Here is a 16,228-nt window from a genome sequence, read left to right on the forward strand (position 1 = left end):
AGTGAGTGATTTTCGTTTGCAAGTTCGGTACTAGTCCCTCTAGGATTTTCCAGGTGTATATAATCATGTATCTCTCCCACCTGCGTTCCAGGGAATACAGTTTTAGGAACCTCAAGCGCTCCCAGTAATTGAGGTGTTTTATCTCCGTTATGCGCGCCGTGAAGGTTCTCTGTACATTTTCTAGGTCAGCAATTTCACATGCCTTGAAAGGTGCTGTTAGTGTGCAGCAATATTCCAGCCTAGATAGAACAAGTGACCTGAAGAGTGTCATCATGGGCTTGGCCTCCCTAGTTTTGAAGGTTCTCATTATCCATCCTGTCATTTTTCTAGCAGATGCGATTGATACAATGTTATGGTCCTTGAAGGTGAGATCCTCCGACATGATCACTCCCAGGTCTTTGACGTTGGTGTTTCGCTCTATTTTGTGGCCAGAATTTGTTTTGTACTCTGATGAAGATTTAATTTCCTCGTGTTTACAGTATCTGAGTAATTGAAATTTCTCATCGTTGAACTTCATATTGTTTTCCGCAGCCCACTGAAAGATTTGGTTGATGTCCTCCTGGAGCCTTGCAGTGTCTGCAATGGAAGACACTGTCATGCAGATTCGGGTGTCATCTGCAAAGGAAGACACGGTGCTGTGGCTGACATCCTTGTCTATGTCGGATATGAGGATGAGGAACAAGATGGGAGCGAGTACTGTGCCTTATGGAACAGAGCTTTTCACCGTAGCTGCCTCGGACTTTACTCTGTTGACGACTACTCTCTGTGTTCTGTTAGTGAGGAAATTATAGATCCATCGACCGACTTTTCCTGTTATTCCTTTAGCACGCATTTTGTGCGCTATTACGCCATGGTCACACTTGTCGAAGGCTTTTGCAAAGTCTGTATATATTACATCTGCATTCTTTTTGTCTTCTAGTGCATTTAGGACCTTGTCGTAGTGATCCAATAGTTGAGACAGACAGGAGCGACCTGTTCTAAACCCATGTTGCCCTGGGTTGTGTAACTGTTGGGTTTCTAGATGGGTGGTGATCTTGCTTCTTAGGACCCTTTCAAACATTTTTATGATATGGGATGTTAGTGCTATCGGTCTGTAGTTCTTTGCTGTTGCTTTACTGCCCCCTTTGTGGAGTGGGGCTATGTCTGTTGTTTTTAGTAACTGTGGGACGACCCCCGTGTCCATGCTCCCTCTCCATAGGATGGAAAAGGCTCTTGCAGTTCTTGATGAACACGGAGTTCCATGAGTCTGGCCCTGGGGCAGAGTGCATGGGCATGTCATTTATCGCCTGTTCGAAGTCATTTGGCGTCAGGATAACATCGGATAGGCTTGTGTTAACCAAATTTTGTGGCTCTCTCATAAAAAATTCATTTTGATCTTCGACTCTCAGTCTGGTTAGCGGCTTGCTAAAAACTGAGTCATATTGGGACTTGAGTAGCTCACTCATTTCCTTGCTGTCATCTGTGTAGGACCCATCTTGTTTAAGTAGGGGCCCAATACTGGACGTTGTTCTCGACTTTGATTTGGCATAGGAGAAGAAATACTTTGGGTTTATTTCGATTTCATTTATGGCTTTTAGTTCTTCCCGCGATTCCTGACTCCTATAAGATTCCTTTAGCTTAAGTTCGATGCTTGTTATTTCTCTGACCAGTGTCTCCCTACGCATTTCAGATATATTGACCTCTTTTAGCGGCTCTGTTATTCTTTTCCGTCGCCTGTAAAGGGAGCGCCTGTCTCTTTCTGTTTTACATCTACTCCTTTTTCTTAGAGGAATAAGCCTTGTGCATACATCGAGTGCCACCAAGTTAATCTGTTCTAGGCATAAGTTGGGGTCTGTGTTGCTTAGTACATCTTCCCAGCTTATATCGGTTAGGACTTGGTTTACTTGGTCCCACTTTATGTTTTTGTTATTGAAGTTGAATTTGGTGAATGCTCCCTCGTGACTAGTCTCATTATGTCGGTCTGGGGCTCCACGCATACATGTCTGAGCCTCAATTATGTTGTGATCTGAGTATATTGTTTTTGATATGGTGACATTTCTTATCAGATCATCATTGTTAGTGAAGATGAGGTCTAGTGTATTCTCCAGTCTAGTAGGCACTATTATTTGCTGGTTTAAATTGAATTTTGTGCAGAGATTTAAAAGCTCGTGTGAGTGTGAGTTTTCATCAGAGCTGCCTCCTGGTGTTATTACTGCAACAATATTATTTGCTATATTCCTCCATTTTAGGTGCCTTAAGTTGAAATCCCCCAGGAGCAAGATGTTGGGTGCAGGAGCTGGAAGATTTTCCAGACAGTGGTCAATTTTTAACAGCTGTTCCTGGAATTGCTGGGATGTTGCATCCGGAGGCTTGTAGACTACCACAATGACTAGGTTTTGGTTCTCGACCTTTACTGCTAAAACTTCCACTACATCATTTGAGGCATTAAGCAGTTCTGTGCAAACAAGTGACTCTGCAATGTACAGGCCAACCCCCCCCCCCTTTGCCTGTTCACTCTGTCACATCTGTATAGGTTGTAACCTGGGATCCATATTTCGTTGTCCAAGTGATCCTTTATGTGGGTCTCAGTGAAAGCCGCGAACATTGCCTTTGCCTCTGCAAGCAGTCCACGGATGAAAGGTATTTTGTTGTTTGTTGCTGGCTTTAGACCCTGTATATTTGCAAAGAAGAATGTCATCGGACTGGTGGTATTGTTGGTACTGGGGAGGGGGATTTTTTTCCGGCATTAGTATCTGTATCTGTTGGTTTGGAGTGGAGGCCATCGACTGTGGTTCCACTTCAGGAATGACTGGATTTGGTGTACGATTTCTGCCATTTCCTGCGAGTTTTTTTTCCTTCCTGGCACTAAAAAACCTCTCCCTCTTGAGTGGCTGTGGCTACCCAGGTTTTCCCATGGCCTGGATGTTTTGTATCTTTTTGTCCCCTTTAGATGGTGTGCCTGGCAATTTAAGTTATAACACAGTCTTTCCTGTACTGAAGAGGTACACATTTCAGGGTGAAAAAGCTTACAGGAAGGGAGTTTGCATTTTCCTGTTGTCATATGGGCATGCCATTTTCTAGGGTGGTCATAGTTGCACGTCCCGTCTGTTTTTCCAGATTTCCCATGTCTGCAGATACCAAGTGCATAGTATGTGCACAGGCTTGGTTTCCGTTTGCCTTGGGTTTCTGTGACTGTATTCCCTGTTGATGCATGTTTCCCTGTCTTATTCCTGTCCTCCCTAGCACCAACAATGGAGCTCCCACCAGTTTCTAATTTCAAGTCTCTTCTTAAAAATCACTTACTCATCCACAACTAAATAAATATTGAATAATTGTATCTCATAAATGTTTAACCTGTGACCCAATCAAACTTCGTTATTTTTAATTACATTACCTAACAGAATACTCCATTCTACTGAATGCACAGCAACACAGTAAATGACCATATGACCTGTCTTTGAAATACTCATTTGTGCTTAATTGTTAACTGTTTACAACAATGTTTACCACTGAATATATCATTGCTTAGTTAATCTTAAGTTAATTTTAAGCCTGCCCATAATGCTCTGCATACAAGGGGCTTTGGCATGTTACACTTAACCACTGTATTTCCTTGTACCTTTATGTATCATGTTCAAATAAATAAATAAATAGATAAATAAATAAATAAATAAATGGGCTCCATAGGTCACAATATTATTAAATAAACAGTGATATTAATTCCATAAGAATGCCTAGTCTTATCAACTTCAAAATATTAACGTTGATACTTGCCTTAAGAAGAATGACGTACTATCATCGACACCATGCCTAACCCTTCTAGGGCAGGGTAGGTGCTTGAGCCCGAGCCTTTAGCTCATAAGACTGTCATTCCCATTAGCCCCTTTGGGGCGGGGATGGCAGACCAGAGAGGCCTAGCTTGTGGCTAGGCCTAGGGACAGTTGGTCCCAAAGATGAGGCGGTACTTGTGCCTCCTCCCATGGGAGACTTAGGTCTCAGACACTCCCTAAAGAGGGAGCCAAGGCTGGGCCACCACTTGGAAAAGGCCCGGGACGGGAGAATACCAGCGAATCTTTAATAATAATAATAAATGACGTACTATGACCGTTTACAATGTTTTGGTGTAAACTTGCAGTCGTTGGATACAGAGCAATTACTGAAGAATGCCTTTTCTGATAGGCTTCAAACTTACAGTATTGGTGGGCTTTATTAAAAGAAAGCTTCTCTTTCACTTTCAGCTCTGTGAAATTTAAATTGCCAGTTTTATTAAGTAATTTTATATGTAATAACTTGAGAATGCTTCTTTTGGTCGGGTTCAAACCCAGAAGTGCTAGTAAATCTTAACTGAAAGTATTTCTGTACAGAATTTGGGCTTTGTATGTGTCAATTTATCAATTTTCCTAAAATATTTTGATTAAATTGTACTTTCTTAAAAATATATATAATAATTTTTTTCTTCTAGTATTGTAGAGAATTTTAAATATAACTGGACTTTGAAACGATAACCGAGAAAAATTGAAAAACTGGCATTTTTTTAAACACTTTTATTTTTCATATACATAGTGAACCCAGTGGCTAGCGCGTCGGTCTAGAGTTTTAAGACTCTCTGATCGCGGGTTCTATCCCCACCCGTGGTATGATTTGTTTGTAATCGTGTCATAACAATTTCGTGAGTCATGATGACGGCTTTGAGGGGACTTGAGCTAGAGTTCGTAACGACCACGCTGGCGGGAGATTCTTCTGTAAAAAACTTGCATTTGTGGTCACAGTGTGGCCTATGCTAACCTTCCTATGGTGTATAAATATACCTAGTTGGATGAATCTTATTGTAGTCAGCTGGCCCAATGGCTAACGTGTCGGTCTGGAGTTTTATGACTCTGATCACAGGTTCTATCTCCACTCGTGGTATGGTTAGTATATCTAAGTGGAAGACCCCTCAAGGGAGCTTCCTTGATGCTAGTGAGGGGCTCTTGATCTATGGGATTGGATCTGTGCTCCAATTCCCTGAATTAAGCCTGAATACCTTCCATCCTCCCCACAAGCGCTGTATAATCCCTACGGGTTTAGCGCTCCCATGATAATAATATTCTAAGTGGAAGGTTTGAATAAGTTTGGGGCTTTGTATATCCTAATTTGCTAATTTTATTGAAGAAATTGGGATATTGGTGTCCATGTGATAACTTGTGAAAACCTCTTTCTATTTGCTTTACATTTTTTCATATCGAGCACATCAACCAGATGACTGCTGCAGCATATGGGCGTATGGCAAACCTAAGAATAGCTTTTCGACATCTAAGTAAGGAGTCATTCAAGACACTGTGTACGTCAGGACCATACTGGAGTATGCAGCACCAGTATGGTACCAACTTGTGGTCAAACACATCAATAAATTAGAGAAGTTCCGGAACTAAGCGGTATGCCTTAACAGGAAAGGTTAATGAAAATTAACCTGACGACACTAGAGGACAGGAGGGTTAGGGAACATATGATAACGACATATAAAATACTGAGGGGAACTGACAAGATGGATAGGGACAGAATGTTTCAGAGATGAGACACAGCAACAAGGGGTCACAGCTGCAAGTTGAAAACTCAGATATTTCACAAGGATGTTAGGAAGTATTTCTTTAGTCACAGAGTTGTCAGGAAGTGGAACAATCTGGAAAGTGATGCAGTGGACGCAGGATCCATACATCGCTGTAAGAAGAGGGTCGATAAAGCTCATGGAGCAAAGAGAAAGTAGACCTAGTAGCGACCAGAGAAGAGGAGTGGCCAGGAGCCATGAAACGACCCCTGCAACCACAACTAGGTGAGTACATTAGGTGAACATACACACACACGTATGATTACATAAATTGTTTAAAACAATTACTGTATGTCAATATAAAGCCTATTATTATTATTATTATTATTATTATTATTATTATTATTATTATTATACTTTAATTTCTAGTCAGTTACATATGAGTATAGATATAGTAAATGAACAGTATTTGATCTATCAATAACAATTTATTTTAAATTTTCTAATAAATCGAGAATACCCTCCAGGTATATGTCAGAGAACATGAAGTGTTAATTTTAATAACCTTTATCGTCCTGATACCTTCAATCTTCCTATCTGCCTGGCTGAACGTCCACATATAATGTCAAACAACTGGAGTTTACCTGGAGAGAGTTCCGGGGGTCAACGCCCCCGCGGCCCGGTCTGTGACCAGGCCTCCTTAGGTCAGTGTCCCAGGATGCGACCCACACCAGTCGACTAACACCCAGGTACCCATTTTACTGATGGGGAACATAGACAACAGGTGGAAAGAAACACGTCCAATGTTTCTACTCTGGCTGGGAATCGAACCCAGACCCTCACCGTGTGAAGCGAGAGCGTTAACCACCAGGCCACCAGAGCTCAAACATTCACATTTAATACCAAGTAACTTGTGTAATATGAATGCATAAGTGAGAATCGATATGCAAAGTTGCTTCCAGTCATGCAGTATCTTCCAAATATCAACTATCTTTGTTTACCTGTTCTTCAGGAAATACAATTGTGACGAATTTCAGTGCTCACAGTAATTTATGTTTGAATTATATATATATGACCACCCACTTCCAGTCTTTGGCACCTGGTATATATTTGTTAAACACACTTCAAGGTTATGGTCTTGATGCTGGTAAAGGGCTGCTGACCCTTTCTCGGGTTAAAAGTGATTAAACTCGACATAATTATTTTATCTCATGGCAGCCGAGAGGTAGCACATGGCGGTACGTGTGGTAAACAAACAAAATTTATTTACTTGCAAGATTACATTGAGATTATGAAATTACAATATGTAACAGTAGCCAGCCTTATGTTTTATGGTGTTGAAAGTAGTAATTAAGAATACTTTCATACAGTGACATCCATCCTTGTTTGATTTTATGTAGATAATTTTTGTGTTCTCAAGTGCATAAGATTAGGTAAGCAATTTTATTAGGTACAGGTACACATAAACACAATTATTATACATAGTGACAAATATGAAAATTACATAGGATAACCCGAAAAAAAGGCTGACAAACTTATTTCTAATGTGGCCCTCTTTAGATTTTTGTATGATACAAGCATTGCTGATGTTCTCTTGGTCATAAGTATATTTGTGTTGTGAATACTTATGGAAAGATTCCTCCCAGTCTATCCTGCGATCCTATTGCATCCTTCACTGACTGTGTTGTGGGAATCTTTCTTCCTGGTGAAGTTTCTAATGAAGATGTGGCTAATAGAACACTCAGATGCTTCAATCAAGGACCTGCTACCTATTACGGTCACTTTTCCAGCCAGGTAAGTAAGTTTATTTAGGTACAGGTACACATAAATGCAGTTAAATAGGTACAGGTACACATAAATACAGTTACATAAGTTTTTATACATAGCAGCACATGTGTAGATTACCTAAGATAACCCAATAAAGTCATACTTATTTCCATTGGGGTACTTGTAATACTTTATTGTTTTATACTGTAAAAGGAGATATACTAGAACTAAGGTAAACTGAGTTATCTACATTTACATTAAAGAGAAGACAGATCACAGTAATAGGCACATTTATGTTAGTTATACCAGAAATCACTCCTGCCTTTCTGTCGTTGCATTCATTAGGTACCTTTTGGCTGTCTTCTTGAACAGGTTCATGATATGACATGTGCAGGCAGTTTGTTCTGCTTCTTTATTGCTGTCCAATAAAAGGTGTTTGAAGCCTGGCCACTGACTGTGGGTACTACAAAGTTGTGATCTCTCCCCCTAGTACTATGATTGCTTTGGTTCCCAGCCTTGACAAAATTGGCAGCAAGATATTCTGGACACTGTAAGTAAGTTCATTCAGAGCTCACGAAATCGTAATGACACGATATACACAAATACAGTTACATAGATTATTATACATAACAGCATATGTGTAGACAACCTAGGATAACCCAAAAAGGTCAGACAGAGTGACTTATTTCCATTGGGGTCCTTTTTACCTTATTGTTATAATGTAAATGAGATATTATTCTATAAAGGTTGGTAGTTGTGAGCAATTTTATAAACTTGATTTAACTTCGTCAATGGTGAAGTATAGTGTTTGCTTTATGCTTGTAAACATGTATAAAACAGGGAGAAAAATGTAAGCGTGTGAAGGAATGGGTAATGTCATGGAATTCTTCTAGGAATTCGATGCCAGAGACACGGATAACTCTTAGGAAAAACCCGATGACGACACTTCTCTAGGTGCTAGTGTTGATTTGTAAGTAGAGATGAGTAAGATTATCTTAATTTGTGAGCTTTCTGTAGACTCTGAGGGCAAAGATGTGTTTGTTAGGAAGGACATCAAGAAATGGTACTTGGCCTTCGTTGTCCACTTCAAGAGTTAATTTGATAATAGTTTCGACGTTGTTGATTTTGTGAAGGAAGTCGTTGTATGTTAGGTCTTCTGGGATATATAACTAAAATATTATCAACATATCTGAGTGTTAGGAATGATACTGTGAAAATCTTGTCTCTGTTTTCCTAAGATACCCCACTACTACTTGCTTCTACCTCCACCACTACTACTACTGCCACCTCATGCCTATATATACCCCTCCTCTCCTTTTCGGGTTATTTGTGTATCGTTCCAGTCACGGTATTGTGCCTTTTTTTGTTATTTATACCTTATGTGTGTCCTTTTATCCATATTGTACATATCGATATACTTTCAGTCCTCCATGCCTGGTTTATTACCAATTTTCGGGAACTGTATGGCCCAAGCGGGTTTAGCGCTTCTCCTTGAATGTCATTATGGTAGTGATAATAAGTGAGTGAGAGTGTAGTAAGGTAGGATGTGATGATAGTGAGAGTGCCACTAACATTTCCGCTGGTGCCAGATAACACCATTCTCCTTCCTACTGTTCAGTCATCACGCTTTCTATGACTCCTCCTCCACGTAACATATACACATAACTGTCGCTTTATGCTTTCGTACGAGCATCTCCTGGCATCACGAATTGTCTGTTAGTGAGATGAAGGCATTCAGATCACAAATAACTGGTGTAAGGTGTACAATATGAGAGACTAGAGGGTAGAAGTGGGTGTCATCTCCCGCGATGGTTTGAAGTAGTTGGTGGTAGAGGCGAGTGTGGCGCTGCTGACACTTGTGTCTGCTTCATTATTTTGGTTGATGGGGTGAGGGCCTCGTCTCAGGATATATCATTATCCAGTGACTTAAATGAATGTAGGTTGTGAATGTAGTGGAGGAAGCGGTGCAGGGTGTGTCTAGGGCCCCAGCAGGAGTGGCTAGCCCCTAGGGAGGCTGACAGGGCCATACCAGTGCCTCCATCAACTGACCTCTCCTCACTGCCATTCCAGACAGGTAAACAAATTACTTGATTGATTATTACTTCGCCAGTACTGACATGGATTTTGGTCATGTGTAGCGGGTGGACTCATGCCAGTAGAGGGTGTTTATATGAAGCTTGTGGTTATAAAGCTCATCACTAGACCACTTGAGACTTCAGCTACTGACATCCATCTATTACTCATCATGTCACTGTCAACTCAGAATACATTTACTGACCAAACTTATATCCACTAATTATATATATATCCCAAATATTCTTTATACGGTATCTAAGCCTTTTAAAAAAATAATTTAGGCAAATAAAAATTCGAGAGAGGTATGAAGTGTTGTGCCTATAATAGGTAGCCAGCCTCAACAATCTGTTATGCAGCCATTAATAAGTAAGTTTATTTAGGTACATGTACACATAAGTACAGTTATATTTAGTGTAAATTAATTAGGATAAGACAAAGAAATCAGAGTAATTTATTTTCAATGGACTGGATTACCTAATCATCTCAAGGCCAGTTATAATATAAAACAGATTTAGAGTCAAGCTGCAGCTGCAGAAAGGCAGGAGAGTAGTTTTTTGTATTGTGAAAATATTCTTAACTGGTTTATTGATATGGCAATAATGTCATTAAGAAGAGAAAATAGATGACAGTTGCAGAAATGTCTATATAATAGATAAGTAACTGATTTTTTCTTTATATAGTAGTCTATTAAATGATGCTAGAATACTGCTCTGTCTTTCCAGGGTTTTTCATAGTTTTTAGCTTTTACGCATACAATTGGCCAAAACCTGCCTTACCTGGGGATTACCTGGGGAGAGTTCCGGGGGTCAACGCCCCCGCGGCCCGGTCTGTGACCAGGCCTCCTGGTGGATCAGAGCCTGATCAACCAGGCTGTTGCTGCTGGCTGCACGCAAACCAACGTACGAGCCACAGCCCGGCTGGTCAGGAACCGACTTTAGGTGCTTGTCCAGTGCCAGCTTGAAGACTGCCAGGGGTCTGTTGGTAATCCGCCTTATGTATGCTGGGAGGCAGTTGAACAGTCTCGGGCCCCTGACACTTATTGTATGGTCTCTTAACGTGCTAGTGACACCCCTGCTTTTCATTGGGGGGATGGTGCATCGTCTGCCAAGTCTTTTGCTTTCGTAGTGAGTGATTTTCGTGTGCAAGTTTGGTACTAGTCTCTCTAGGATTTTCCAGGTGTATATAATCATGTATCTCTCCCGCCTGCGTTCCAGGGAATACAGGTTTAGGAACCTCAAGCGCTCCCAGTAATTGAGGTGTTTTATCTCCGTTATGCGTGCTGTGAAGGTTCTCTGTACATTTTCTAGGTCAGCAATTTCACCTGCCTTGAAAGGTGCTGTTAGTGTGCAGCAATATTCCAGCCTAGATAGAACAAGTGACCTGAAGAGTGTCATCATGGGCTTGGCCTCCCTAGTTTTGAAGGTTCTCATTATCCATCCTGTCATTTTTCTAGCAGATGCGATTGATACAATGTTATGGTCCTTGAAGGTGAGATCCTCCGACATGATCACTCCCAGGTCTTTGACGTTGGTGTTTCGGTGTTGGCAGCATCCTCAGGTCACACACCAGGAGACTGGGAATCACTCCCCAGCATGGGAGAAACATTGGGCATGTAGCCTTACATCTTTTGCCTCCTGTTCACCTAGCAGTAAGTACTTGGGGTAATAACTGTTGTGAGTTGCACTCTGGGGGAGAAGATTAGAGGACCCCAGTGGAAATAAGACTGACAATCTGTGATGATGCAGGGATTTTATTGGGTTATCCTGGGTGGCTAAGCCACTAGGTTAAAAGTCTGAACAAAATCTTATCTTAACAACCAGAACTCCATTTAATAGTTTAACAATTATACCAGATGCTTTCAGCAGTGTTGGCCAGATACACTTAATTATTTTATTCATTTTGGAATTCAGTGTGTTCTTTAATAGTAATAATACGTTCTTGACATATGCTGCTTTGTATGATAATCTATGTGTAACTGTATTTGTGTATACTTGAATTAATTTACTTGCCTGTGAGTTTTAGGACTCGCCATGGGTTCAAGCCCTTCCCTTTCCATGATTTGTTTGCAATCATGTTATTACAATTTCATGATGATGATGATGATAATGATGATGATCATCATCATCAGTATTGTTCTTGCCGTCGTTGTCATAGTCATTGTCGTCATTATTATTTTGAAAAATTTTGTTTGTTAAATTTAAAAAAAAAAGGCCCATAGGATCAAAATTTGGGTTAAAAGCATACTAAAACCTCAATTCCTATGAAAAAATAGGCTTGCCTCACACTGAGTGCCCATAGTTCAATTCCCAGAATGGGTGGAAATGCTGGGCATGTTTCCTTACACCTGCTGTCCGTGTTCACCTAGCAGTAAGTAGGTACCTGGGTGTTAGTCGATTGGTGTGGATCACATCCTGGGAGACGAGATTAAAGCACCCAAGTGGTAATAAGACAGACAGTCCTTGATGATGCACTGGCTTTCTTGGGTTATCCTAGGTGGCTAACCCTCTAGGTTAAAGATCTGAACAAATCTTATCTTAATCTTAACTTAGATTCTTTGGAAAGGCATAAAATGAGGGAAAATATGAGTGAATTGTACAAATGGAAGAAGGGAATAACCAAAGGGGATTTAAGAACATAGGAATTGAGGAATACTGCAGCATGCCTGCTGGCCTATACAAGGCAGGTCTTTCTCAAAACCAACCATTCCCACCCACCTGTTTGTCAAACTTTTTCCCAAAGCTACCCAAGAATTTGCTTCAGTACCTCAATTATTATTCAAACCAAGCCCTTCTCATTCATATGTTTATCTAATCTGTTTTTAAAGTTACCCAAGGTTTTAGCTTCTGTTACCCTACTTGGCAGATAGTTTCATGCAATGACAACTCTGTTTGAAAACCATTACTTTCCTACATCCTTTCTAAATCTAAATTTATTTAATTTACATCTGTTGTTTTTAGTTCTTATTTGATTCAATGTCCTCAGTACTTTATTTATATCACCTTTGTTTATACCCATCTTCCACTTATATACTTCAGTGATATCTCCCCCTCATTCTGTGTCTCAAGAGAGTGAATGTTCAAGGTTCTCAGTCTATCCTCATATGAAAGATTCCTTATACAGTGGATTAATTTTGTCTTTTCTGTATATTCTCCAATCCACTTATATCCGTTATGTACTATAGTGATTAAAATAGAGCAGCATAATCTAAGAGAGGCCTTATTAGCAATTTATAGAGTTGTAAAATAACTTTTGGACTCCTGTTACTAGTTCGATCGCTAGCGCACTCAGCTCACACACTGAGGTCTGGAGTTCGAATCTCTTCTGGTACGGCTGGAAAACATTAGGGACATGTTTCCATAAGACACCTGCTGTCCATGTTCACCCATTAGTATAAAAAATGGGTACCTGGGTGTTAGTCGATTGGTGTGGGTTGCATCCTGGGAAAAAACTGACCTAATTTGCCCAGAATGCTCAGCATAACAAGCGGCTTTCTATAGAGTAGTATGTCATTGATGTTGGCTAGGCCTGTACTTGTAGTAAATAAAGATACAGTGGACCCCCGGTTATCGTAATTAATCCGTTCCAGAGATTGTGACTAAAACCAAATTTGACAATTTCCGAATTCATTTTCCCCATAAGAAATAATGTAAATCCAATTAATCCATTCCAGACACCCAAAAAGCATTAAAAAAAAAAAAGTTTTTTACATGAAATAGGCATTTACCTACACAGAAAACAAAGAGACATGAAGAATAAAACAATAACGTGACACTTGTCTTTACTGAAGACTCTTATTAGTGTGTTGAAGACAGGAGGAGAGGAGAGGATGGGGAAATTACTATTTGGAAGGTGAATCCCCTTCCATGAAGACTTCAGGTACCAAGTCCTTTTCCGGGGTTACTTCCCTTTGTTTTTTAATGCCACTAGGACCAGCTTGAGAGTCACTGGACCCCTGTCGCTCAAAAAAGTGTTCCAGAGAGATCTGTTTCTGGCGTATGTTAGGAATTGTGGCGGCAGCAGGGGAGTGTGTTTGGAGCCGGGACTAGATAGTCCTTTAATATGACACTAATATGAACTCTACAGCTTATTTATCTAGCATAGTTCATCTAATATGACATAATAAATGATGTTAATAATATAGAAACATGATATATACTCTAGAATGAATAAAATATGTCATTACGTATATGACAAGTGGTGGTGTGTTGTTTGTTGTTGGGTGTACAAGGGCCACTGAAAGATAAGCTTTACATAGTGGTGGTGATGGCAGCAGCAGAGGCAGCGGTGTTGTCAGTGTTGCCCTATATACCTCCAACAATATTGGAGGAGTCAGTTTCATGTTGTCCTTTTTCTATCAATTAATTGCTTAACTTATTTGCTATACTGTTAATGCTACACTTTATTGTACATATTGCAGAATCACTGAAGAAGGCACATTCTCCCCTCTTTCTTAGCCCTTTACCAAAGGGCTGGCTGGCACTAGGAACTTTCTTTGGGCCCATGGTGGCTTATTTAGCAGTTGCAAGCACTAAAAAGAATGGAATATTACAAAATGTATCATATGAACGCGTGGGGTGACGGTCACTCACTGATAAACAATGGCAGACTGACTGTGAATGGTGTGGATTGGTGTGTGGGGCCACTTGGGCCGCTTGTATGCATTCGGGATGAACAATCGATTATTACCGAGGTAAATGACGATCACTGAGCCAATATTTTGACGGAAAAATGTCACAATTACTGAGTATTGCAAAATCTGATGACTACAATATCCAGGGGTCCACTGTATTATTATTATTACTGGACTCACAGTAATGAATTGAAGTTGGAGAGATTTAGAAAGGATACTGGGTAATACTAGTTTGGCAGTAGAGGTGTTGATGAAGGGAACATACTCCTAGGTAGTATCATAGAGGCAAGAACTTTGGATAGCTTTAAATATATGTTGGACAGGTGGTATAAACCTTGGTAATATATACCGGCAGATATGCGAGTGGGTGAGGTGGGTGTGAATTGGACCTGCCTAGCATGGGCCAGTAGGCCTGCTTCACCACTTATTCCTTCATTCTCTTGTTCTTATGTATTGGGCAGTGTACAGAAGGTGCCCTTTTATCTATTTTGTCAAATTATTTTTGAAATAATCATATGAAAAGTACAATAAAAATCTTAAATAATGGAATTTTAGTCAAAACATTAATTTTAGTGGTAAGGAGTAAATAGTCAGAAAAATCGTGTGATAAATTGAGAATACCTTTTTCTTACTGAGTTCAGACTCTCAATAAGTTACCAATTTTATTGCACAACTTGACATAATGGGTATTGGTTTCCATTTGATAACTTGAGATTGCCTCTTTATATTGGCCTCAAATTTTTATTGCCATTATATCTTACATAACGATAAGTTTGGATTTTTTTAAGCTTTGTAAGTTTTATTAAAAACAAAAAGTATATAATGCCTGCCCTTCTGGAGAAGTAAGAAATTACGATGCCACACTGAAAAATTAAACTTAGTGTAATTCAGTGCTACCTTAATTCTACTCCATATTATTTTTTATGCATTTTCCTTTAGCTGTTTTGAAGATAATTACTAATTTTAAACCTGATTACTACACAAAATTTAAAAAAAAAAAAATTAAGCATTGAAGCTTCTACAGTAAATAATTTTTTTTAAATGCATTTTTTCTTAAATACTGTAGGATAACAAGTGCTGCAGCGAGGAGGCGATTGGAGGCGGTGGAGATGTCCTGTCTAAGGGCAATGTGTGGTGTAAATATTATGCAGAGAATTCAGAGTGTGGAAATTGGGACAAGGTGTGGAGTTAATAAAAGTATTAGTCAGAGGGCTGAATGGGGTTGTTGAGGTGGTTTGGTCATTTAGAGAGAATGGATCAAAATAGAATGACATGTAGAGCATATAAATCTGTAGGGGAAGGAAGGTGGGGTAGGGGTTGTCCTCGAAAAGGTTGGGGGGAGGGGGTAAAGGAGGTTTTGTGGGCAAGGGGCTTGGACTTCCAGAAAGCATGCATGAGCATGTAAGATAGGAGCGAATGGAGACGAATGGTATTTGGGACCTAACGAGCTGTTGGAGTGTGAGCAGGGTAATATTTAGTGAAGGGATTCAGGGAAACCAGTTATTTTTATATAGCCGGACTTGAGCACTGGAAATGGGAAGTACGTACAATGCCTGCACTTTAAAGGAAGGGTTTGGGATATTGGCAGTTTGGAGGGATATGTTGTATATCTTTATACATATATGCTTCTAAACTGTTGTGTTCTGGGCACCTCTGCAAAAACAGTGATTATGTATGAGTGAAGTGAAAGTGTTGAATGATGATGAAAGTATTTTCTTTTTGGGGATTTTCTTTCTTTTTGAATCACCCTGCCTTGGTGGGAGACCACCAACTTGTTGAAAAGAAAAAAAAAAGTGCCCTGAGTTTTACAGAGATAAGCCACTAAATGCCCTGCAATGTGTCCAACTCTCTCAATTTAATATTACAAATAAACATTAAACTATAGACATAACAACCAAGTTTCATCTGATTGGTCTTGTATTTTCAGTGATCACAGGGCTGAGTTTCAGCTCCTGTTCCTCTAGTGGGTGTTGATCTAAATTTCCTGGGACACTTGGGGTGAAGTTATTTATGTTAAGCTTCAGAAGTGTTGAGCTAAAGCTCATGGGTCTCTTGAGGGGTGTTGATTTCTAATTCCTGAACCTCTTGGAATAAATTGTTGTTTCTAGGTCTCTTAAGGGAGTCAAACTGCAGTTTCTGCCTATTGAAGGTTTTGAAGTACAGTATAGCTATTAGGTCTTTTGAAAACATTGAGGTACAGGGGACTGAATTTATAGGATACAAGGAACATCTTTCGCCTCACGTAGCAACTG

The 16,228-nt window shown here is 39.9% G+C and overlaps 1 protein-coding gene across 3 annotated transcripts in view; it reads left to right on the forward strand.

Annotated features, from left to right (window-relative positions):
• The first annotated feature begins 8,961 nt into the window (after positions 1-8,961).
• The window catches only part of LOC128685382 (serine/threonine-protein kinase Wnk), a 132,427-nt gene continuing 125,160 nt past the window's right edge, over positions 8,962-16,228 (forward strand). The window contains exons 1-2 of one of the 3 annotated variants that reach the window (XM_053771893.2): positions 8,962-9,344; positions 10,800-10,994. The gene's annotated coding sequence lies outside the window, so the exon portion shown is untranslated. The remainder of the gene's footprint in view (positions 9,345-10,799; positions 10,995-16,228) is intronic. The other 2 variants (XM_053771894.2, XM_053771892.2) reach the window with 2 other exon arrangements.

Source organism: Cherax quadricarinatus, chromosome 8 (genome assembly GCF_038502225.1).
Source record: "Cherax quadricarinatus isolate ZL_2023a chromosome 8, ASM3850222v1, whole genome shotgun sequence".
Taxonomy (NCBI): domain Eukaryota; kingdom Metazoa; phylum Arthropoda; class Malacostraca; order Decapoda; family Parastacidae; genus Cherax; species Cherax quadricarinatus.